Source organism: Cydia strobilella, chromosome 18 (genome assembly GCF_947568885.1).
Source record: "Cydia strobilella chromosome 18, ilCydStro3.1, whole genome shotgun sequence".
NCBI classification, from domain to species: domain Eukaryota; kingdom Metazoa; phylum Arthropoda; class Insecta; order Lepidoptera; family Tortricidae; genus Cydia; species Cydia strobilella.
The window spans coordinates 14,448,966-14,475,234 of record NC_086058.1 but is presented as its reverse complement, the minus strand read 5'-3'; the positions used below and the strand labels follow the sequence as shown (position 1 = coordinate 14,475,234).

The following is a 26,269-nucleotide window of genomic DNA, read 5'->3' as shown; positions in this document are numbered from 1 at the left end:
CGTATTTTAAGTCACGTAGCTTAAAATACGTGAGTGACCTGTTATTAATATGTTTATAATATTTTCATAAGAAAGTAAATTAATTTGTGCTTAGAGTACCCTTAGGATCCATATATCAACAAAATATAACAAAACTTCCGTGAGACACAGACATATTAAACACATTAATAACGGGTCACTCACGTAGTTTAAGTCACTTAGCTTAAAATACGTGAGTGACCTGTTATTAATATGTTTAATATGAACAAAATATGATTATGTCAAATGCAATCGAAAATAAACCACAATCCCGTAAAATATAGAAAACTAAATCTTGAAAATGTCCACTGATAGCATTTTCAATTCTAGTTCTGTTATAAACTAGCAGCGTTTTAACATTGCTAACGCGAGTAAGGGCGAGCCCAGGAGCTCTTTCTGATTTCATAATTTGTTATAGTTTTGATCTTATTTTGATACGACCTTGAAGATCGATGGTGATTAATGGTAATAATGGTGTATAGTATGAATTTTCACAAATGATTTTTAGGCCTTAGACCCTAATCCGTTAAACAAAAGCCTTTGTTTTTTTATGGAGAGGCGCCTTAGTCGCGTGACGAGCGCGTGCCTAAGCAACCATGTCGTTAAAAAGCCGCTATTGTGATAGTATTACGGTTCAAAATGTAACAGCTCATTCTGAGAACGAGTTTGGGTAATGAAGGATGATCGGTTGCCTATGTGTGACCTCAGAATACAGAGCTGCTACATAAATTTGAACCATATAAATAGTATGGTAAAATTTGTTTTAAAACAAGTTTGTTGAGTTTGTTCCCGTTCAGTCAGTAGCCGCGCAGCGGTAGCATTGGTAATCGCTGAACAAAAGAAACAAAGGCTTTTATTTAACAGATTATGGCGTGAGGCGTAAAAATCATTTGAGAACATTCATACTATATGAAGTGTCTTGCGTAAGATGTGCGTCACTTACCAAGACAATCGTCAAGGTCGTGTCAAAACCAATTCAAACGCATAACAAATTGGTGACTGAGAATCGACCTCCAGCTAAGTGGCAATCATCAATAGAAACAGCTAATTGAAACTTAAAGAGTCCCTAACAAGCTCGGTTCGGTTCACCATACAAACGTAGTTACGCTCTCATTATACTTAAGTTTTGCATACGAAATTAGTTTTTGCTCTATTTAGTTTGTTTTACAAGCTGGAGCTACTATATAAACTAATTACAGGCATAGATGATATACCTCATCTCATTGTATGTGTGAAGCTTCATTACAATCCAACACGTAGTTTTAAAATGAGAACGAAACTCCGTTTGTCTGGGAAGGTGAAATTCGGCCGAGCTTGCTGCGGACTGGAAATGATCATACGACTTTTGGTTCGCGTCAGTAATTCCGAATTTTGACTTATCGATTGGCATTTTTCGATAAGCTATTGTCAACAAAAACATTGTGTGTAACTCCGGCGTAAGAATATTGGAAACTCGAGTCTTTAATGCACTCCAGCCTGCGGATGTCGTGAATCTTAATACCTCGTTTTCAATATTTCACTTACGATTACGTTACACAATGTACTAAAATCTGAATAGGCCAGTTCACTTCCTCTCGCCAAGTAATCGCATTGACTGCCCTCGTATGTTGGCAATCGCGTCGACGTTCGGTCAAATTTATTCGACGTGCGAAAAATGTTCCGGATGTTGAAGGCGACGGCAAATTCAAGAATGCTGGAGAATTCGTAAAAATTGCTGCAGGACGTTGACTTTCTGTACATATTTGTTCGGTTTTCAGTGTCAAAAGCTGTATTTTGTATTCCGTGCTCGTGGAAACCAATGGATATTGAGTTCAGTAGAAGTCGTTTTGTAACTCACTGCGGCTGATTCCGTTGGGATTCCTGACTTGAGTGAGGAAGCAAGGGGTTTTATTTTGGAGTGTATGTGTTTAACTATGTGAATGTTTTATTTGCATGCAATGTTTTTGGTATACCAGTAGCTGACTCAGTTTTTTACAACTCATTAAATGAACTTATTTTGCTGCATTAAAGAGAACTTTTCACGTTATTTTTATAAATCTTAATTACCTAAATACTAATATAATAATTGAAACAAGCTTTAGTATGAAACCCAAGTATGCATTTCTGTTAAAATTATTTATCGTAATATCATAATTAATATATAGTTGCATTAAAACTAGTTTGATCCGGCCTTCACCACTGGAGGGCTTCGTCACTTTTTCTTTAATATATGACATCTAGTTAATCTCGTGGTAGTGGTACCTATACAGTGAGAGTTATTAAAAATTGATTAGAAGTAATAAAATATCATTCATTTTGCCGAAAATATTATGGTGTTTCAAACGTCCTCACATAGTGTTTCAATTAACACACCTATGGGGTCAATTGGACCACTCCCCCACATTCTCTTTGATTCCATATCATTACATAACCATGAGCGGTAGGGCGTTTAAACAAACTTTATTTAAAAACGAAATAAATAAGGTTTAGCAATATAGGCGAATACCTTTCTAACTGTAAACATACATAAAAAAAAAAAAAAAAAATAGCCACAACCGAATACAGAACCTCCTCCTTCTATGAAATTGAAGTCGGTTAAAAATGAAATAGTTACAGGCCATCAAACATATATTGTTTCAATTATCCCCGGTATACCCTAATTGAAAACTACTTGGAAAATAGAAAACATACACACAAAACAATAAAATACGATATGTACTGTTGAAAATAATTATCATATGATATTTACCAGTCGCTTTTCGGTGAAGGAAAACATCGTGAGGAAACCGGACTAATCCCAAAGTGATGGGCAGCGGTAACATTCCCGCTACCAGTAAGTTTCCATTTGGGAATGTTACTAGTAAGTTACCAATGTTACCAGTAACATTCCCAAAAGCCGGTAACATACGAAACTGACGATAGTGATGACATATATGAGATAAAATAAGGTTCAAAACTTATTTTTTTAGTACAACATACTTAAAAATATGTCCCATAGTTCTTAATTTGCTGACATAAGAGCTATGGGATCAATTTTATAAATTTGGTATACAGATAGTGAGTACCGGGGAAGGACATAGGATACTTTTTTATTCCAGAACTCATCACCCCTTAAGGGGATGGAAAGGGGAGTTGACATTTGTATGGGGAATCAATAACCGCTGAACCGATTTAGATGAAGTTTGGGGTTAGCTGCCAAGCGGACCCCAGGCTCCCATGAGCCGTGGCGAAATGCCGGGACAACGCGTGGAAGATGATGTACTGTTAATAAAATTAATTAGGTATCTATCTATTGTTCAGATTTACTATTGTATATGTAGAACCTAACTTTTTTTTTGTTATTAATGAATTTATTTAATCATTATTATTTACAACGACGGGACTTAATCGCGTAAAATAAGTTTTAAATTTACCTCCGACGTTTCGAGGACAGCGTTGTCCCCGTGGTCTCGGAGAAGAGAATTTATTTAATGACTAAAACAAAACCTTAAAAATTACCCAGTTGATATATTGGTTAATAAATTTGTTATTCTGTTACATACATATATCTTATAAGTTCATCAATATTTTGGTCAGGAAATGACAAAAATATATTTAAAAGGAATGTAATATTTCAACGGCGACCGCGGCACCGCAGTTCCATAATTTGAATAACTTTTCCAATATTCCGGTTTGGTAACCAATTCTTTCAAGTTTTGTGAAGAAAAATGCCAAGTTAAAATTATTGTATATTAGTAGCTGCTGCATTAAAGTTGTTTTGGGAATAATGTATTCTATTAATATAAGTTATGTATTCGGTAATGAAATAATCTTGATTATTAATAAACTATATTTGGGTTCGTCTTTGACGTCTCTAAAAATTTGTCTAAGGTTTTAATTTTAAACTAATTAACACAAAAGTTATGGTCAGAAAATCAGTTTTTTGGCGAAAATTTTTTCAACTTTGATATATCAAACTAAACACGGTTGCCCTGCAAAGGGTATACCAGTACAAGTATCTAGGTCATTTAGTTACTGCCGACCTCAAGGACGATGCTGATATAGAACGGGAACGTAGGGCCTTATCGATCAGAGCTAATATGATTGCACGCAGATTTGCTCGGTGCTCAAAGGAAAGTAAAGTGACATTGTTCAGAGCTTTTTGCACGACATTTTACACCTGCAGTCTGTGGCGAAAGTTCACCTTGAAGTCGTATAAGGCCCTACAAGTACAATATAATAACGCGTTTAGGGCGCTGATGGGGCTGCCGCGATATTGCAGCGCGTCAGGGATGTTTGCGGAGGCGCATGTGGCGTGTTTTAAAGCTACTATGCGCCTGCGAGCCGCGTCCCTGGTGCGACGCGTCCGCGCCAGCTCCAACAGCGTCCTAGAAATGATTGCGGACAAGTTTTGTCCGTATATCACATTTTGCTGCGGACTTCATACGCCCGGCGGCACTGTGGTAAACACATTGAGAAATAGATGAAGGGTGTCAATGTGTTTACCACAGTTACCTACCTTTATGTAATTTTTGTAGTTTGTTTGTTTAATGTTTGTGTTTTTGTTTAATGCTTGTGTTTTTGTTTAATGTTTGTATAATGTACTTATGAGTCACATCAGATACTCGAATTAAATGAATTTTAATTTTAATTTTAATTTAATTAATTTAATATCAAGTATCTCGAAAACAATGAACTTTAAAGTAAATATTGGATACCATATTAATTTGATAAGATACAAAAAGGGGGGAGGCCTATGTCCAGCAGTGGACGTCTATCGGCTGACATGATGATGATGATGATGATGATGAAGATACAAAAAAATAGAAAACTAAGGGATTCAGATCAAAGGTCATTGGGGCATGGGATCCCCTTAAGCATCTTCTGAAGCATTTTAGCATAAATATTGCCTACCCTTACAATCGAATTTCTACGTAAAAAAATCAGAAATCAATTTTTTTTCTTGTTACAGGTATCTTCATGTGGTTGGAGAAGTAATAACTAAGGTAAAATACTGTTTTACGTATAATTCTCTAGTTTTGTAACGCAACAAACAGCGAAGGTACTGAGTTTTGTTACTTTATACCCAGCTCATTTATGTTTTATCACTTTCTTACAAATTCATACTCGTATGTCAAAGTGACAGATTACAGGGGCCCACTGACTATCAGTCCGCCGCCTGTCAGTTAGAACAAAAATTTGACAGCTCCGAACAACTGACAGGCCGATATCGTCCGGCGGACTGATAGTCTGTGGGCCCCTTAAGACAAACGACTAAGTATAGTTATAGGCCAAGCAATAAGAAGGTATAGGGGAAATGCTTGGAACACAATTTTTGACTCCGTAAATTTGTTTGGACTAGTTAGGAGGTGAACATATCAAACGTCCCCGGCCGTAGCCCTTGAGCCGGGGGAGAGGGGGTTTGAAGGTCCCATTTCCCTCTACAACTTTTTTTGAACATTCATTTTCTGTCCTAGTACTTAGAAATTATTGTCTTACAAGTATTCTCCAGTCAGTAATTACATCGGCGGAGTGAGTGGGCGTCAATAATTTCCAAGGCGAGAATTTTCCCAATTAATGTATAGAGAAATAGAAATAAATTATTTACTAGGGTTCTAGTTTGCCACTTTGTTACAAATAAAATAAACTGCAAACCTCAGATAGTAAATACCACGTAAATACCATTATTTTATGGACCGTATGTTGTAGTATTTATTTAGGTATTTATGTATTAACCTTCTTCTTCATCTGACACACTACACAATTTCTATTATTTAGCCAGCGAAGCGTCACAAAAACTAATGTTTTATTAAATTCCCGATAGAGGGAAACACCCTACTCTCCATTTATTCTTGTAATAGTCTCGTTCCAAGTTAAAAGAATAAGCGATACCGCGATACATACATACAAGAAAAATAATAGATGTTTGGGCGTAAGTAGATTAATAAAGTTTCTAAATAGGGAATATTACGCGAAACTGCGTAGGTGGCGCCACTACCACAAACCTTTACAATCTGAGGGTCTACCGCGAAACAAGAAAATCGAAATTTCGTTATCTAACATTTCTGTCATTCTTGCATATTCGAGCGATAAATTCAAATTCCAATAATTTATTTCGGAAACATAATGTCCATAGTTGTTAGTAACAAAAGTTTACTTAGAGCTAGTATTAGTAGGTACCTTAAATTAATATATACATATAATAACACACTCAAGAACAAACATACATAACCTAGCGAGCAATGTAAAAGGTTCCAGTGGTTCTGGAAGCGCCCCTCACATCGCTCTGCAATGGTGTTCAGTATGCTGTTTGGGCTACCCCGCAACCTCTTCACTAAGGATGCCACTCTTTTGCGCAAAATAGCTGCAAAGCTGTCCGTGTGTATCGGTAAACATCTGCGATGCACTACAAAAACGCGGCAGCCCCAACAGCATCCTGAAACCATTGTTATACTGGACTCTAAGGGCCCTGAGAGCCGTTTGCGTGTAGTTAACCCACAGGCTGGACAGCCTTAGGACAAATTTAGGATTCGCGTTTCCCGTGTAAACAAACCGTCTTGATGCATTAATGTCATATTTTATTATCTCTGAAAACTTGTCAAAAAACTGTTAAAGTCACAGTATGTATAAGTTACTCTATGGTTTACTAAAAGGGCTAGTACTGCACTCTGCTGGCAGAACATTGCAGTAATACCCCCTATTGACAAGTTTTTTTTTCATTATGACGTCGGCGACGTCATTATGGCGTGATAATGACCTCATTATTACGTCATTATGACGTCGCTGACGTCACTTTGCTACCACAATTTTGGTCAGAACAGCCATGTAGTCATTGATGGTCGATATAGGCGATTTTTCGTCTGAGTTTGATATAATCCTGAGCACATTTTTTCAGACATATATTTTTTTTAAAGATCCGATTTCTTTAATTTACGACAGAGGTTTTAACCCATGATTTATGTATCTTATCTTATGGTTTTCGGGGGCCCTTGCGGATACACTTCGACCCATAGGGATCATGATTTATGTAACTCACGTACACACCATAGCAATGTATTTTATTTTACTTATTTTAATTATGGGTCTAAATCATAATTAGAAGATTTATTAAAAAATTAAGATATCAAATATAGATACGATTTTAACACCCCCTGGCACTGACTAATATACCGACTTGGTTTCACAATACATCTCAAAACTTTTTTGTAGTAGAAGAATTGCGTTGTGAGACTTGCATCTTTTTACATGTAATGTTTTTGATGGGATATAATATAGTATACGTATATAGATAAATTATGTATGTATTAGTTTCTCATGCCTTGTTCCCAGCTCAAAGGTCAGAGGTCCCGAAGCAAATGGACCTTCAAATCGCACCGGACTTAGGGGCCCGATGAAACGGCTTGTCCAATAATGAAGCGCCCTTTCGATCTGCGTTTATCATAGAGGAAGTCCGGGAATGTTGTCCAGGTGGGAGAGTAGGACCATCTCTCAAGAGTCCTCGCTTAAGAGACCCCCTATTAAGAGGATATGGGAGCGGAGCCCCTTCTTACGCAGCGTACTACGTAGGCGAACAACACGCGAACGCGAAGCGAAGCAATGCGGCGCGGTGTGAATACCTTTGATAGAAGTGTCCTACGTGGGCGATCTCGTTGCGAACGCGTGTATAATCATAGTTTCTGTCTAATTCACCTGCGGCGAGTGTGAATGCCGCCGTGTCAAAACGTAAACAAACCAGAGGGCCTACGGCGAACACCGATATTCGCAAATTGCGGACATCTTACTTTGTCACTCTAACTACGTGTTAAATGGAGTAAAAGAGAAAGAGAAATTTGCGACCTTCGGTGTTCGCGGTAGGTTCTGAGCAGGCGTATGATGGATTGCGTTATCCACGTGATAAAATATTCCTCATTTTTTAACACCGCGCGATTGAAATAGACAATGTTTTTCACGCTGTCACGAAGACAAAAGAGACCTATCAATATCTTACAGACCCCTACCCTGAATCTCATTTTGTGGCGTGACGAGCTTAGAGGATATAACCAAACGGAGACGCCTTGTCTGTAATTTTCAGTACAGTCACCATCAGATATATCGGAGCGGCCGAGGTGTTCACAATATCTGAACACGCACTCTAACGCCTTGACAATAGAGGCGTGTTCAGATATTTGTGAGAGCCTTGACAGCTCAGATATATCTGATGGCGACTGTACAAACAAGTAACTTTCAAAAATATTTTTTTGTGACACGCTTTTATTGCTGACTGTACTTCTTCTCGTTTGCATGTCTATCGAGTACTTCTTGAGACCTTTATAATGAGCCTAAACTTGATGTGTTTGTGTTTTTCCATCGACGAGTTCCTTTGGCTACCTACCGGCTGCATCATCAGAACACCTCCATGTTAACATATTATTGCATTGTCACCGGAATTACGACAGTACTCCAAATTTCAACTGAATCAGATACCGGGAAGTGGTTCAAATTTTAGTTACAAGATTTGAAGCACTATATATTATACAAAGGTAGGTAGATACGCAGTGAAGCTAAATAAAAGTGTGTAATAATAAAAAGGTGCCGATTTTTGCGAGGGAGGGGAACGTCAAATGTATACGTAACGTAAAAATAGTCATGTCAGATAAACGTCAGTCCATACATTGTGTATGCTGACCATTGGCAGACTATTTTCGACAGGGAACGCCTGTTAATGGCTACTCCGTTTGGTTATATCCTCTAAGGTGACGAGCGTTCGCGTTTGTGGAACCAACCAACATGTGAAAACAACTCGAAATTTGCATCAGATTACTTAGCCACTCTTTGGGATAAAATGCAAATTTCTCATCAGTTTTTGAAGAATAAAGAGAGCCTTACGCGCTGGCGTGGTGAAAAAATATTCTCCCATACTTTTTCTTGCAATCGTATTTCATGACCATTTATGGATTCCTAATCGGAACTATTTTTAAAAATGTTAAATCTAATATTAAACCTCCATTAAAACGTCACAAAATTATATGGCTTTCTTCCATATAATGGAACTTCATATATATTTATGGACAGACTAGGTATACCTAAATAGTCTATCCATAAATTTCGTTATAACGTAAATTACACATAAAAACTATACATTAAAACACTGATTTAAACTTTCACGATTTTTACTCATTATTATTCACAGCGACGGGACTTAATCGCGTAAAATAAGTTTTAAATTTGCCTCCGACGTTTCGAGGACGGCGTTGTCCCGTGGTCTCGGAGAAGACGACCTTCCCGCAAGGAAATATTTTTTATTATCAATTTTATATCGCTTGAATCGGTTGAATGATCACGAAAACTTCAAAGATTTTTATTCATACAGACTGGGGTTTTTCCAAATTTATTATTTTTGTTATTCATTTTAGCGTGGAACTGGCATCAAAATAGAGTACATACCTTTTTAATACAGTTGCTCAAAAAGTGCTACTTTTCGTGGCTGTTTAGCGTGCGGAAAGTTGGTTTTTATTTTTAATTTTTACTTGTTCCAATTCATGACTACTTATTGATGAGTGTTAATATTAGTTTCCTTTAAACGTCGTAATCAACATAAAAACCAACTGTTAATGTAAGAATATGAAAAATATGCATATTTCATATTTTATTACTTACCTCTTCATCATTATAAGTATTATAACACGTTTATTTTTTAATGTTGAAAAACCGTTCTTAATAAGTTGTCTGAATGGAACGGAACGCCTGTCAAAGAAGAGGTGTATTTTCTTACTGCAAGAATGTTTTAAGTTTCCAAAGGCAACATTCGATATTGTTTTTTATAAATATACGATACACAAATAATCATAAATAACGATATTTAGGTAATAATAGTACAATGTTTTAATATTTACAATTGTTTTTTGTCTTATAGAACATGCATTTGAAAAAAAAAACTTTCATTGCAGTGGGTTCAATAATAATAACAAAATCTATTCTAGTCGGATAAAAGCTAGAAAAACACTTCTTCATAATGTCAATGATGTCACAGAATTAATAATATAAAAGTTTCGAATTCTGTTCCTTACTTGTTGCTTTTCTTATTTTTTCGCAACTGTATTAAAAAACGTCGTTCGATACACGTGCGGAAATGTCATTCTTCACTCGTCCCGAGAATATCTCGGTACTCGTGAAGTAATGACATACTTTCCGCACTAGCATCGAAATGTACTATTATCTGTTCTGTAAAGGTAGCCAGAGTTATCAACTCAAACCGAGAGTAAAAACAAGTCGTTATGTTTAATTATGTTCCTGAGACCAATTCTAACGCACAGTTTCATATCAAAATTATGTCATTTGGTATTGGTATCTTTCCCGAGTGCATTGCGCTCGTACTTGTATCACGGAAACACTGTTTGCATGTGTGAGTAATAGTAGGAAATAGCATGACAGAAACACTCTGTCGACATTAAAGGTGATTTTTGCACAATGAAGTATTCAATGTTTATTATAATAGTTCAATATTTATGTAGAGAGTGCGCTAAACATACTTTTAAGTATACAGATACCAACACTATTCCACAAAAAATAAAACCTGAAAATTTGCGAAAGTGACGCCATCTAGCGGGGTTTAAGCTTTGGGTAACCTAGTCGAACCACCTTAACTTTATTAGCAATAGCGCAATGCACGCGCAAATGATAACAAAATGACATAATTTCAATATCAAAATAGAATATATTGATTTAAACTAACACGATTGTATGGTGGTCATAGGCACTGCTGTGACCACGAACGTAACGTCACGTTCGAAACGTCAGGCCATAAATAAACGTGTCCCGTGTTCGTTTTAAAATTATCAAAATACAAGTTCGGATTAGCTTCTGTATCATTTTCTATACCACCTTATTATTTGCATGATAAATGTAAAGGGGAATGAGATTTGTGGAAACTCGTTAAATGCAAAATAAAAGCTTCGAAAATGTGATATTATTTGCGTGTATTTTGACAGACATAATACATTTGTTAGATACAATGTGTTAATATTAACTGAGTTTCACGGTCCTATTGTATGAATATCATTTCATATATACCTACCAGTTGCTTTCTGGTAAAAGGAAGCAGTAATATTAGGAATTTCGCACCTGCGAAACCTTTACAATATGAAATTTGATATTTGCTGGGTTGTGTAGAATGTGTCATCATCATCTTCCTCGCGTTATCCCGGCATTTTGCCACGGCTCATGGGAACCTCGGGTTAGCTTGACAACTAATCCTAAGAATTGGCGTAGGCACTAGTTTTTACGAAAGCGATTGCCATCTGACCTTCCAACCCAGAGGGGGAAACTAGGCCTTGTTAGGATTAGTCCGGTTTCCTCACGATGTTTTCCTTCACCGAAAAGCGACTGGTATAAATATCAAATGATATTCCGTACATAAGTTCCGAAAAACTCATTGGTACGAGCCGGGGGTTTGAACCCGCGACCTCCGGATTGAAAGTCGCAATGTAACTATTATATCGGGTGGAACAGAATGAGGGAATTTTATGAAAATGGGGAATTATTTCGCTTATTAATCACGTTAATATTTCTAACCGTTTTTAGGGTTCCGTACCCAAAGGGTAAAAACGGTCTTTGTATTAGAATATCTAGCAACGAAAACGAATACTAGACATATTATTATAATTATATGTCTCTTGAATGTTCATGTAAATTTTTTTGTTATTTTAGAATGTATAACTTTTAAACTGAGAGCGTAACTTCGGCTGTATGGCGGTGTAGCAAGCTCAGCCGAATTTCAACTTCTTAAGTCCCCAGCAAGCTCGGCCGAATTTCACCTTCTTAAGTCCCCAGCAAGCTCAGCCAAATTTCACCTTCTTAAGTCCCCAGCAAGCTCGGCCGAATTTCACCTTCTTAAGTCCCCAGCAAGCGCGGGCGAATTCCACCTTCTTAAGTCCCCAGCAAGCTCGGCCGAATTTCACCTTCTTAAGTCGCCTGCAAGCTCAGCCGAATTTCACCTTCTTAAGTCCCCAGCAAGCTCAGCCGAATTTCACCTTCCCATACAAACGGAGTTTCGTTCTCATTTTAAAACTACGTGTTGGATTGTAATGAAACTGCACATACAATGACATAAGGTATATCTAGGTCTGTAATTAGTTTAAAAGCTCTAGAATATAAAACAAACGAAATAGAGCAAAAAAGTTTTGTATGAAAAACATATTCGCTGTATTTTTAGGGTTCCGTACCCAAAGGGTAAAAACGGGACCCTATTACTAAGACTCCGCTATCCGTCCGTCTGTCTGTCACCAGGCTGTAATCTCTTGAACCGTGATAGATAGACAGTTAAAATTTTCACAGATGATGTATTTCTGTTGGCGCTATAACAACAATAACTAAAAAGTACGGAACCCTCGGTGCGCGAGTCCGACTCGCACTTGGCCGGTTTTTTTAATATGGTATCTGAAGCTACATAAACGAATTACAGACCTAGATATACCTTAACATAAGTACAAAGTTTCAGAGCAATTTAGCTGGTCCTTTTAAAATGAGAGCGTAACTACGTTTGTATGGAGAACCGAGCTTGCCGGAGACCCTTAATGCGTGCTTAAAATCTAGTATAGGTGAAGGGTACACGGAAAGAACATGTCTAGTCACTTTAGTAACATTTTGAGTAATCGCGGTTTTAAAATTTGGAACCACCCCAATGTATGTATGTCATTTTCTATCGCGTGTATAACGAGGAGTGCTCCGAGGAATTGTTCGGATAATCCCTGCCGCTTCTTTTCGCCATCGCCCTACGCGACAACATTACCATCCTTACCACTTAGATGGTTGGCAGTCCTCAACTGTGCGTTTCTCTAGAAACTTCCTACTTCGCACAGCTAAACTGTGGAATGAACTGTCGCCTGCGGTATTTCCGGACCGATATGACCTTCAAACCTTCAAGAAAAAAGCGTACTCCCATCTTAAAGGCCGGCAACGCACTTACAACCCCTCTGGTGTTGCGGGTGTCCATGGGCGGCGGTAATCGCTTACCATCAGGTGATCCGTCTGCTCGTTTGCCTCCTATTTCATAAAAAAAAAAATGTTGGTAATTCCGTGACCAGGTCTTTTTTAACTAAAAAAAAAAGTTGTGTTCAATATATTATACAATGGTAGCAAAAGATATAACTAATAGTTCATTAAGAGCTCTACATTTTGAAATGAAAATCTCATTCTCCGAAAAAAGTGACTAGACATGTTCTTTCCGTGTACCCTTTCAGGTATTCTCAGTGCTTTTGATCTTTTAAATTTAATAACCTGTCCTACAAAAACGTGGGCATGCCATATTCCCGGGTGCTTCATAAAGCCTGAAATAAACTGCCTAATATTTTATGGAAAAACGTTCTTCTGAAATAACTCGCTTTATCGCTCGAGTTATTTAGCGCCATCGCTTTGTACTAGGGATGTCTGTTTTGGTTTTAGATGTCTAAGGAGAGATTTCGCCTCCTTATGCGTGTTCTACCGCTTGTACAATGGGCTGTGTTCTGAAGAATTGTTTGACATGATGCCAACGGCCGCTTTCTATCACCGCACCGCTCGCCATCGGCAGGGTGTTCATCCTCACACCCTAGCACCTAAATGGTCGCGTACTTTGCGGTTTAAGAGGAATTTCCTCCCGCGTACGCTTCGGCTGTGGAATGAGCTCCCTGCCGAGGTTTTCCCGAGGGGCTACAGTATGGGGTTCTTCAAAAAAGGTTTTTAAAGGGTCGGCAACGCGCGTGTAATATCTCCGGTGTTGCAGGCTTCCATAGGCTACGGTAACTGCTTACCATCAGGCGGGCCGTATGCTTGATTGCCACCGACGTGGTATAAAAAAAATCTTATTGTGTACAAAATGTACATGTGCGTATTTTAGATCCGATAGTCGAATGGGTATTAACAGAAATGATTCAACAAAATACCTACGTACCTGGCTGGATACGAAATATATATTAAATTAAAAAAATCTCTTAGAGGGACCGCAGAGCTGGGGCAGAAGCAGACCAAAAAGTTTCTGGAGAAAGGCACAATTGAGGACCGCCAACCATCTAAGTGATTTTTTTTTATAATAGCCTATCTTGTGTCCACTGCTGGACAAATTTCTTCCCCCACTCATCACTGCTTGGTGCATGCTCCCGCCAGTCGCTGCAAAAGGCGTCGAAGTCATCCCGCCATCTCTTTTTTGGTCTGCCTCTGCCCCGGCTAATCTGCGGCATAACGCGGAAAGCGGTCAGAAAAATGCATAACGCGGTAATATTATTAAAATTTTGAGATTTGAGAAATCAATTTCTTTAATCCACTGTAGCGTAGGCCTAGTAGTTTAGCGTATTAGTAAGCTTAATCCTAAGCTTCAACTACAATTTGCTGGAAATGCTCAATTAGCTTGATCTACTTGTAAGGCTGCCTTTTCACTGAGGCGGAAATAAGGGGGTAGGGTACGGTCACAGACTAATTGCTGATCCATTTAGGATTTAAGCTAATTTTGTATGCTAATGGTATGAAATGTACAATGTTAAAAAGCTTAAAAGTGAACCCTAAATGGCTCAACAATTAAAGTCCGTGACTACGTGCAGTAATTAACTTGTATTTGCATGAATTATATAGTAATTTAAATAGTTTCTTTATTTTATTTTATTTTATTTTGGTACATGGAAAACCAACAGCGCTATACATATCCAATATTTTATTTTTCTTATTTACCAGTAAGTTAAAGTATAACATGTAATGTTTTGAAAAGATGTGTCCCACTGAGTTTGCTGCCGGTCTCATATTGGGATACCCTTCTCCATGTGAGGGGGGAATTAAATCTTCTCGAGGCAGAGGTGTAGGGTTAGAGCCGGCGTAGCTTTATTTGACGTTCATAAGCGCATTGTAATATGCCTACTTGAATAATTAACTATCTTTATCTTTGACTTATCTTTACCTAACCAATAGAATTCGTTGTAATCCAGCGGAGCGCAGAAGAGAAACATTGCTATTAGTCGATTCCCGTACGTCTCTCATCTCCGCCTCAGTGGAAAGGCAACCTAAAATAACTATACAATACAATACAATCATTTATTAATAAAATTACAATTTTACACGTCATAGTAATAATATTACAATGCTATTCTAAATTACATTATTATTCATATACATTAAATTATTAAAATTACAATGCATTATTATAAATTCGGTACACAATTGTTAACCAAATCTCCCATCATCATCATCTTCTTCCTTGCCGCATCCGGCAATGGCGACCCCATTAACAATTCTTGTCCGGATTATGAAATGCCCTAATGTGGCTCGCAAAACCAAACTTTGTCTTGAAGATGCGGTCACAGGATGCGCAATGGAGTTGTCCAGTCGAGTTGCGGGTGTACGTGTAGGAGGGCTTAGGTCGCCGAACCAAATAGGTAGGTATTGTTGTATATTAAATAGGTATACGATATTTAAGGCATTTTATCGCCAAAAAACTGGAGTCTGCAGTATTAAATACCTATACTCATCTTCCTCGCGTTATCCCGGCATTTTTGCCACGGCTCCTGGGAGCCTGGGGTACGCTTGGCAAGTTGGCAACCAATGGCAACTAATCCCGAGAATTGGCGTAGTTTTTACGAAAACGACATCTGACCTTACAACCCAGAGGGTAAACTAGGCCTTATTGGGATTAGTCCGGTTTCATCACGACGTTTTCCTTCACCGAAAAGAGACTGGTAAATATCAAATTATATTTCATACATAAGTTCCGAGTGGCAGAGGCAGACCGAGAAAGAGATGGCGGGACGATTTCGATGCGTTCCAGCGGGATTGGCGGGATGTTGCCCAGCACAGGGAGGATTGGAAAGGGAGAGGGGAGGCCTTTGCCCAGCAGTGGGACACACAATAGGCTAATAAAAAAATAAAAAAGTTCCGAAAAACTTAATTGCTACGAGCCGGGGTTTGAACCCGCAACCTTCGTCTTGAAAGTCGCACGCTCTTACCGCTAGGTCACTAGCGCTTCATTAAATACCAATGCTAAGTTTTTATAGGCAACCCACGCTTATAAAAAGGGCTTTTGTTTTCATTACAAAAGAGCTTTTCAGGTGTATTTTTCTTCAAAACATTTATTATCCCCTTAGGAGCTGGTTTTCATCCTTAAGTAAAGGTTAAACTGCTTGCTCGTGTAGGACAAAAATACTCAAAATAATTAATGGTAGGGTTCAATAAGGAGCTTAAGTCACACGAAACGAACCTAAACGCCGCTATACAAACAGCAAACAGCAACACTGGTAACTGTCCATCGGTGGACCTTATGCATTTTTTAATAAAGTTTACGATCTGTGAGTTATAGTATGAATGTTAACCCCTTAATCTGTTAAACAAAAGCCTTTGTTTCTTTCGTTCAGCGGTTACCAATGCTACCGCTACTGACTGAACGGGAACAAACTCGTTTAAAAAAAAATACCGTCCCATTTATATAGTTAAAATTTATGTAATAGCTCATTCTGAGGCCACACACAGGCAACCGATCGTCCTTCATTACCCAAACTCGTTATCTCAGAATGAGCTGTTACATAAATTTGAACCTTAATATTATCGCGATAGTTGCTTTTTAACGACATGGTTGCTTTGGCACGCGCTCGGCACGCGACTAAGGCGCCTCTCCATAAAAGAAACAAAGGCTTTTGTTTAACGGATTAGGGTCTGAGTGCCTAAAAATCATTTGAGAAAATTCATACTATAACAGTGTGGGCGATGGTATAATCAAAGTTGCACATTCTTAAATAACATGAAATTTGACATGAACATGCAAGTAACATATTGTCTGGTACTAGTTTTAGTTTCTAGAAATTTTACTATAACTACTTTTATTTAAAGCTCATTGCTGAGTAATTTTGTCTCCCTTCCGCACAAATACTTATCTTGAGCTGTTTCTCACCAGCAAGAAAAAGCATAAAATTCACTTCTGTTAGCCATTTTCACATCTAAAATAGCTTTCAGTTCAGGTTTCAGACACAAGCGGCGCGCGGCGCGGCGAGTGGCAAATCAAGGCCTTTTAATTTATACATTTCGTCGAGCGCAATGTATGAAATATGAATGGCCTTGATTTGCCACTCGCCGCGCCGCGCGCCTCTTGCGTCCGATCCGGGGCTAGTACTATTAGTTATTCTGTGGCCTTATTTGACGACAATTTTATAAACTAAGTCCCATATTACTCAAAGTAAAGCTTCTCACTAATTACTGTTATTGTTACCACTTCATTCATCACCCGCTGAAAGGTCGAAGTAAACAAGATAGCAATATTAACAATCTTGACTACGTAATGAAGTTAGTTCCTTTCAGGCTTTAATTAATTGACTTTATATTTCGCTTTCTTTTCTTTTGAAAGAATTTTTATTAAAAATGTGTTCACGTTAGTATGACATGAACATGACGGATACGCTTATCGAATCACGACTAAATGGAAATATAAATACGAAGTTATATTATATTATATATATGTAGTAGGTAGAAAAAGCGCTGGTGGCCTAGCGGTAAGTGCGACTTTTAATCCGGAGGTTGCGGGTTCAAACCCCGGCTCGTACCAATTTTCGGAACTTCATTTGATATTTACCAGTTTTCGGTGAAGGAAAGAATCGTGAGGAAACCGGGCTAATCCCAATAAGGCCATTTCCCCTCTGGGTTGGAAGGTCAGATGGCAGTCGCTTTCGTAAAAACTAGGCCTACGTCAATTCTTGGGATTAGTTGTCAAGCGGACCCCGGGCTCCCATGAGCCGTGGCAAAATGCCGGGATAACGCGAGGAAGAGAGGAAATGACAATTAACATTTGCGACAGCGATACAGTCGGCAGTAATCGCCGCATTACTGCAGCAGTAATGCTGGCGTTATCTGGATCTGAACGGTACCTTCTGGCATAGGGAAATAAGTAAGCTGGGCCTAATGCCCATATTAGCATGTGTCATAACGGTATGACGTGTCTACAAATCTCCGACACGAGTGAGAATCCGACACTAAAGCTGTCAGTTTGTGCGACCCGTTTCATTCCCAGCGAGGCACAGATTCGGATGTCCTTATATCTACGTACAATCAGAAGTTAGTAAATGCAAATGAAATAGTTTACTTTAAGAGGATAAGATAAGATAAGATAATCTTTATTGGTAGCTTACTGATACACGTCAAATACAATTTTGTACAATAGACATAGAAATTCCACATTACAGCGTACATAAGTACGAAATATACACATCATAGTAATGTCAGTTTTCCTGAATAAAAAAATAAAATTATTTCATAGTCAGTGCAAAGGAAAGTGTGAGGAAAGGAGCAATTGCTTCTTCACATACACGTAGCTCGTAATTATCTCTCTGGACATTATGGAAAATATTTTTCCATAATTTGATGTATGTATGTTAAGCATAGCTATGACTACGTTTGACTTTTTTGATTATTATAAGATTATAGAGTAATAAAACAAATTCCATACAAATTTTTAAATGCTTCTAAATCTAATAATAATTTTATTAAAAAAACTCGATAAAATCAAACGAATGATCATAGCAGCTGTGGTTGATACACATCAAATTGTGTCAAAATATTTTCAATAATGTTAAAATCTAGAGAGGAAAATGAGCACTACGTTTGTATGGAAAGGCGGCTACGCGCGGTCGTCCACATTCGTCTTAAGAGGCCGTAGTCGATTTTGGAGCAAAAATTTTAAATTGATAGCTTTAGTCGTTGAAATTATACACGTTTTGTTACGTAATATCTAAATAACAAGTATTGGTTTCTATTAGCACGTTTTCTCATCTTGCCTTTTAATTATGAGGTCGCGAGCGTGCGTCGCCGGTAATATATGAAGAGAAGGGGCAGTTTTTAAAAATTCATCAAAAAATTATGGTGGTAAATTATACAAATTGATGTATTAGAATAGTTTCAGCAAATGTTGTAGATTGTTCAAGTATCCAAATTACGTTGAAATTAAGTCGATTTTCAGAGAAATTGTAACTTGTTTTGAAGTAATTTTTGGAGAAAATTGAATTCGTTTAACTTTCATTTCCTCGAACTCTAAGTCATATAACAAAAATGTAATCTGATAAAGGTCAAGTACAGAATATGTGTAATACAAATTTACCATTTTTAGCAGTCCAAACTTTACGAAATTTACAAATAAGAGCGACAAAATCAGTGCTTTACGCGCGTTTACCTAAACGTCCATCAGAAAAACAATCATTACTAATTTAGTGAGTCTGTTTTCAAAAAATTGATCTGATAAAAGGCAAGATAAGAAGACGTGCTAATAGAAACCAGTACTTGTTATTTCAATTTGGTAACAAAAGGTGTACAATTTCATCGACGAAATCTATCAATTTTACATTTTTGCGACTAAAATCGACACCGGCCTCTTAAATAAGTTTGGATTTTCCTAAACTTATTTAAGGTGAACAAATTCAGGTTTCCGAATTGTACCATTCAAAGTAATCAAATGCATGAGTTGTTGTTACCTTATGTTGACTGATAGAATTGACTTTTTTTTATTTAGAAACAAACAGTCTTATAAAACATAGGTAAATTTCTATAAAAAGGGACCCTATTGTCGATGGCGCTTACGCCATTATAAACGATGCTCCGATATAAATACAATGCCGCGCGACGCTCTGCGGCGTAAGCGACAATAAGGTCCCTCTTCATAGACAATGCCCCATATAAGCTAACAGCTAGAATTTCTTATAATGTAGACCTATAGTTTCCTGTACTTTTAAATGATGATTTTGAAATATAAATATTTGATAACATTCATTATAATCATTATGAATTGATTTGCTTTGATTTTGTTTGATACTTTACAGTTAGTAAAGTTTTTTGTGTTGGTATGGTGAAAAATTGTGTGTTTCACTCGGTGGTGGCAAAATTTGTTTAACCTTCGTGCCTTGAAAGTTGAAACCATCGCAACGCTCAAGATTAAATTTTTGATTTGATTTTAGAAATCTTTCGCTTGCTCGGTCATCAATATTAGCACGAGAGGTTAAACAACAACTTTGCCCCCTTGTAAAACAAATAACTACTATTTCCAGTATAATTCCCAAGTCGTGCCGTTGTGAAGCATCCTAATTGGCTCGAATTTCACAAGATACCACACGAGTTTAGAATACTTTAATTAATACACGTGTCAGATCACAAATACCTAACTGTTGTAGGTAGTTAACTAAATACCTAACCTATACGACCTACAAATTTCAAGAGAATAACGTATTCCCGTAAAAGCGTACATCATAAGAGCACATCAACGTATTCACTAGCGCCACTGCTTAATAATTGTGATCATTTAAATTTAACGATAGATGAAATGAAACTATGAAAACGGATTATATCGCGTATATTGAATTTATAACACATCCCGACCGCGAACTATCGCGCGTGAAGAACTATCGCGGTAACCGAAGACTGTGGCAGTGGCTTGGTATTTTTACTGTTATGCTTTTTAACATGTTTGAATACTATAGGTAAAATAAATAAATAAAATTCACAACTCTGATTTCCATCCGCATGTCAGATACCATGTTCTAGTCGGGCAAAGCCTATCCTCAAATGCAGATCAACGCCAAGTGATTCTTTGTCGCGTGACAAATGGGGTGGACGTGATGGATAGCCGGCGGCGTCCACTTGGATGTGGATAAATCTGAATGTGCACGCATAATTTTGAATCAAGGTTTTCTACCTACCTACACAGTATGGGGTTCTCCAAAAAAGGAGTTAGGTTAGAACTGCGACTCCCTAGTTTAGGACATATTATGATCTTTAGGGCTAATAATAACTATAACAAATAATAATTATGGAATACTTAAATTTATATTATTATATTAGAAAAAATAATCAATATGGCAAGTGACATTAGGAAATAAAATATTAGGGAAAAAAAATCATCCATACAATCAAATGTTAGGGAAACCAAAATTAGGGCATATGAGTGTTAGGACAAATGATCATTATGACAAACAATATTAGGGAATGCAAAAATAGGATAAAGATTTTTAGGGATTCCGATATAGATCCAGGCTATGCTGACCGCTTACCAACAGGCTAGTCGTATGCTTGTTTGCCACCGACGTGGTATATAATATTCTGAATTTGGTTGTCTGTTGAAAAATTGGTCTTGGACAAATAATCATACAATTCGTCTAAAAGTGCCTTTCGGATTCAGACTGCAGCGTTACTGGTGCGGTATTGCTACGCGAAATTACTGCCGGCTCTATTGTTACTGCAAATGTCAAACTCAATTTTGATGCCCGTATTTTTGATATTTGCGGCAGCAACGCAATCGGCAGCATAGTCGCTCAGCAATACTGCAGTAGTAACGCTGATGCAGTCTGAAGCCGAACGGTACCTTTAGAATCACTGCACGTTTTAAAAGTCCCCGCCGCGTCTGTCTGTTTGTATGTATGTATGTATGTTCGCGAAAAACTCAAAAACTACTGAACGGATTTTCATGCGGTTTTCACCTTTCAAAATAGTGATTCTTGAGGAAGGTGTAGGTGTATAAAATGTTAAGGACTTGTGTAACCCGTGCGAAGCCGGGGCGGGTCGCTTGTGTAACATGTATCTAGGTTTAATGTATAAGGTGAAAAGACAAATATAAACTTACAGTTTTGGGTAAATAAATTTTCAGCAGAAAAAAGTTTTCTCCCAGATACAAAAATCAGGGATACAACATTTTTGTATTTTTCTGCCGCGTAACCGTACAAAATGTGACTTTTATATGATCAATTCGTTAATTTTAATGAGCCAATTAAATACTTACGTAATAATAATAATAATGCCCGTGTAACAATTTTAAAAATCAACATGGTTTTTGAAAAATCGTTTTATTTTGCTAAGGAGTGTAGCCCTTTCCTTTGGCATGGCATCCTACAAGATAAAGCACGAAATCAGTTTTCTACTTACAGTTTTATGACTTTGACAGTACAAACGAGAAACCGTTCTTTTCCGCTTTAATACCATAAATTGTATGTAAAACCAAAGCTGTAAACTTCAAAATCCGAGAGCCGGCACTAACAAAGGAACGTAACCCAGTATTTCATTATTAACTGCGCGACATAAAACGCATAAAGCAGAGTTACACGAATAAACGTCACAAACACAACGTTTCTATATCATTACGGGATTGGATTCGCTGTCATTTGGAATATTTTATGTTATTTGGTACTGGTATTAAGAAGTATGTATTATGCAAATGGGATTTTCCTGTTGCCGGTTCTAATACCGGTATTAGAAACCGCTGCCAGCTTTAAGCGCCCGTAGGAAAATATTATTTTAAATGCAGTATTTAACACATATTTTCGTAATTGAGTGACGTATTTTTATAACTCTAAATGAAATCTGGTACTATCAAATACAATAAAAGTAATTTAAGTATATAATTATTTACATACTTACAAGATATATGTGTCGTTTTCAAGCAAAAGGTACCACATTGTCGCTTGCCATAAAAACGCTCTGACAGTTTATCCGTATAAAGATGCAAATTTCGTCCTTATGGTAAGCGAAAATGTGGTACCTTTTGCTTGAAAACGTCACATATGTGGTAGTATCTATTGCTTATTTAGAAACTTATAAACTAGGATCTCTGTTCCATTCCGGTCCAAAATAGCCAAAAATACTTGCAATTTTTTTTTCGTTATATACAGAATGATTTTTCAAAGGTGAATTGAGGTAAAACGTTTAGAGACCATGAAAATATGGGAGATTAAACATCTGGAGCGTGGAGAAAGAACTGCGAGCCGTAGGACTAAGCTGGAATGAGGCCAAGACGGTTTCTCAAGATAGAAAGGCGTGGAAGGATCTTGTAGAGGCCCTATGCACCTCCGGGATTCCCTAGGACCAACAACAACAACAAATATTAAGAACCCATTATCCCAAACCCGTTTCTAACTTATTATCTCAATCCCTATCTCAGTAAAACACCCAAGAAAATCTAAGAAATATGCCGTGACACAAAAATCATCTACATTATTAAAGACGTCAAGTATTCCGTCAGCCACCGTTATTGCGTAACGGCAATCTTTTTGTTCAAACAGTGGTCGACAACCAGCCCTATCACAATGACATAAAGTTATGATTCGAAAGAGTTTTAGCGTGACAACGACATTTTTATACTTTTTGGATCTTATAAGGAAGGGGCAGAGTATAAAAATGAATGGCAGCTCCAAGATATTGTCATATAAATGACGGTTACTTCTGTTTTGATTTCAATGCTTTCTATAATCTTTAATTATGCATGATATTTGTCTAAAGATACCTATTTTGGGAATTGGGAAAACGTGAAATAAATTAGTCGGTGGGAACTCAGTTTTTTTTAAAGATAAAATATATTTTATTGTATAGTTGATCAAGCAAATCTTGTCAGTAAAATAAGGCAGAAAATTTAAAGCGCGAAGGGTTTGCAGCACGACATAACTGCTGAACTGCATTACTGTCGCTAATGTCAGTCAATGTTGTGGCCCGGATTTTAGACATTACAGTCTGAATCCGAACGGTACCTTAACCTCCTAAGGCCCGAGGTCCTATTTATAGTACCTCTTCAGTTCAATTAGAACAGTCGCTTTTGCTTTGTTTCGTTCAATTTTCCAACAACGGAAAAGCTACTCTATTTTCTACACTATAGGTTCAAATTTCAGTGGCAAATTTGGATTTTTCATTTGTATGGCTGGGCCTTAGGTTAAGACTTTTCCCATAGTTAGTGAATTTTTCTTATATGATAGTCTTATCGTTTGACCGAGCTTAGGCAAATCAATAAAATTGCTCACGCAAATCAACGAAATATGACCCGGGGATTTGGATTTTAAGAAAACTCCAACTTATTCGTTATTTTTTTATATATTAAAGCTCCTATTACTGCTTTCAACCTTTTCAAATAGCCAATATTGTATAGATTCATTCAAATCTGCTTCCAACACTTTCCCAAGCGCAAACTGTCCCAGAATTTCCCAGAAATTCCCAGCATCCTTTGTGCAGCATAATGGGCAGGAATTCAAAGACGCCCTTACAACGTTAATTCATTAGAGGTTTTTTTGGCCGTAACTAATTTGTCAGAATTGCTTTGCGCCTCCATTCTGCTTTAAGATTGAGTGATGAATGCGAAGTGTCGGAGGAAACAGAAATTATATTTTCATAAACTTCTAGGGTAGGCGTTTGATTTCACTTTCCAGTCATGTTTATGAGAGGTAAGAATATCTTTGGGCCAAAAAATATTAATTTTCTTTATTGGTACGAGTACGAGTAAGTATAGTATGAATCTTCTCATTGATTTTTACGCCTAAGACCCTAGACTGTTAAACAAAAGACATTGTTTCTTTTTTGCGATCGGTCGACCATTGTGTCTGAGCGCATGCCACGCGCTCAGAAACAATTTATTATTCCAATCAATATAATAGAAGATATTACGCTCGAATATAAATGTACTAAATGTTAGATATGTACACATGTGTGCGTGCGCGCCGCTGTGTTTGTAACCTGTTCATAAGAATAAACCAGTGTTAAACTAGCTCGCTTGTTTGATGGTCGTGCACCCTCCGTAGAACCCCTTGCGCAGATATAACACAACGCAACCTAATAGTGTTTAGAGTTTTTAAAATTGTCTCGATGAGTATTAGTTGTTTGTCGAAAGAAAAGTACAGCCAGCGATAAAGGTTTGCGGCTTGTGTGTGTAATTTTTGGTGCAATAAAGAATATTTACTTACTTACTTGTACCAAAAATATATGCAAATGTATCTGAAAAAAATATGATAGATCATTCGCCTCTACCGTATTATTATTTCATCGTAAATTATCGCGGTCATATTTTTCCATTTCAAAAGGGCTAGATTACTTTTGTTGATTTATAACTTCTTATTTTATTTATTTTTATTGCAAACCTTAAGTGGCAGTGGGCGGGGCACATTGCTCGCAGAACTGATGGCCGGTGGTGCCGGAAGGTTCTGGAGTGGCGTCCGCGTACAGGAAGACGAACTGCCAGTAGGCCTCCAACGAGATGGAGTGACGACCTGGTGAAGGTCGCGGGAATTCGGTGGTTGCGAGCGGCACAGGATCGGTCGGAGTGGCGAGCCTTGGGGGAGGCCTATGTCCAGCAGTGGACGTCTATCGGCTGACATGATGACGATGATGATGATGATGATGATTTTATTTATTATTCTTATTTTATTCTTATTATAGAATAGAATAGAATAGAATAGAAATCATTTATTCAGACAACACATCAATACAACACATATATAGCAAATACAAGACAAAGATAAACGAAACAGTAGAAATAGAGATGTGAAGCTGAAATGGTCTCCACTCAGCAATGCAGCTGGCACGACTAGCGTGGTCAACGGCGCTGGTTTTCTGTGGAGCCAGCGGAGTGTGCGGGACAGCATAGTTCGGGACGGGACACGTTGTGTACGACGTGATTCGTCGACGTTCGACGTTATTCTACAAAAGCCAGGGTCTTCAAATGGAAATTCCAGCCTCAAACATAATGGAAATACTTGCAATGCTAGCACAACTAGTGCACAACACATTAAAAAGTTAAATTTATTCTGAGCACACTCATGGCCGCTAATATCTACTTCACATATAAAATGACTTCTCTGTTTTCCTTCATTAATGTGGCTTTGAGTTCCGTGTAGCGTTAAAAAAAAATGATTTTGCTTCCTAATATCTTAAGGCATTAAGTCCGCCTTTTGTACCTTCATGTGCAATAACGATTAAATAAATAAATAATAAATATAATGTTGTCTTCGGTTACCGCGATAGTTACTCATGAAATAAAACTATGAAAATGGATTATATCGCGTATATTGAATTTATAAATTTTATAATACATCCCGACGTTTCAAACCCTTTACAGCGTTCGTGGTCAACGGGTTTTTTCGTCACCCGTTGACCACGAACGCTGTAAAGGGTTTGAAACGTCGGGATGTATTATAAATTCAATATACGCGATATAATCCGTTTTCATAGTTTTATTTCATAATAAATATAATGATAAAAAAATCGATTGCTTAGAAAAAAAAAAACCTTATGCATGACAATTATAACTATTACTCATTTAAAACTTTGAACAAACAAATACCTTTGTACAAATGATGCGTTTTTCTCTTGTTTTATGTATCTTTTTGTACAATAAAGAGTTTTCCTACTACTACTACTAAAACTTAGTATGTTGCGAACGCATTCTTTTATTTGTTTGACATAGCAAAATATTCCCAATGCGCCGGGCTCGGCTAGAGTATACGGAAGCTTTTTCTAAAGGGGCCCATGCACTGACTATCAGTCCGCCGGACGATTTTGGCCTGTCAGTTAGAACAAAAATTTG

General features: G+C 37.5%; 1 protein-coding gene across 2 annotated transcripts in view; it reads left to right on the top strand.

Moving 5' to 3' along the window:
- Positions 1-26,269, top strand: part of LOC134749604 (zwei Ig domain protein zig-8-like) — a 243,156-nt gene that overhangs the window by 28,943 nt on the left and 187,944 nt on the right. For both annotated transcript variants that reach the window (XM_063684623.1, XM_063684620.1), the window contains exon 2: positions 4,949-4,982. The gene's annotated coding sequence lies outside the window, so the exon portion shown is untranslated. The remainder of the gene's footprint in view (positions 1-4,948; positions 4,983-26,269) is intronic.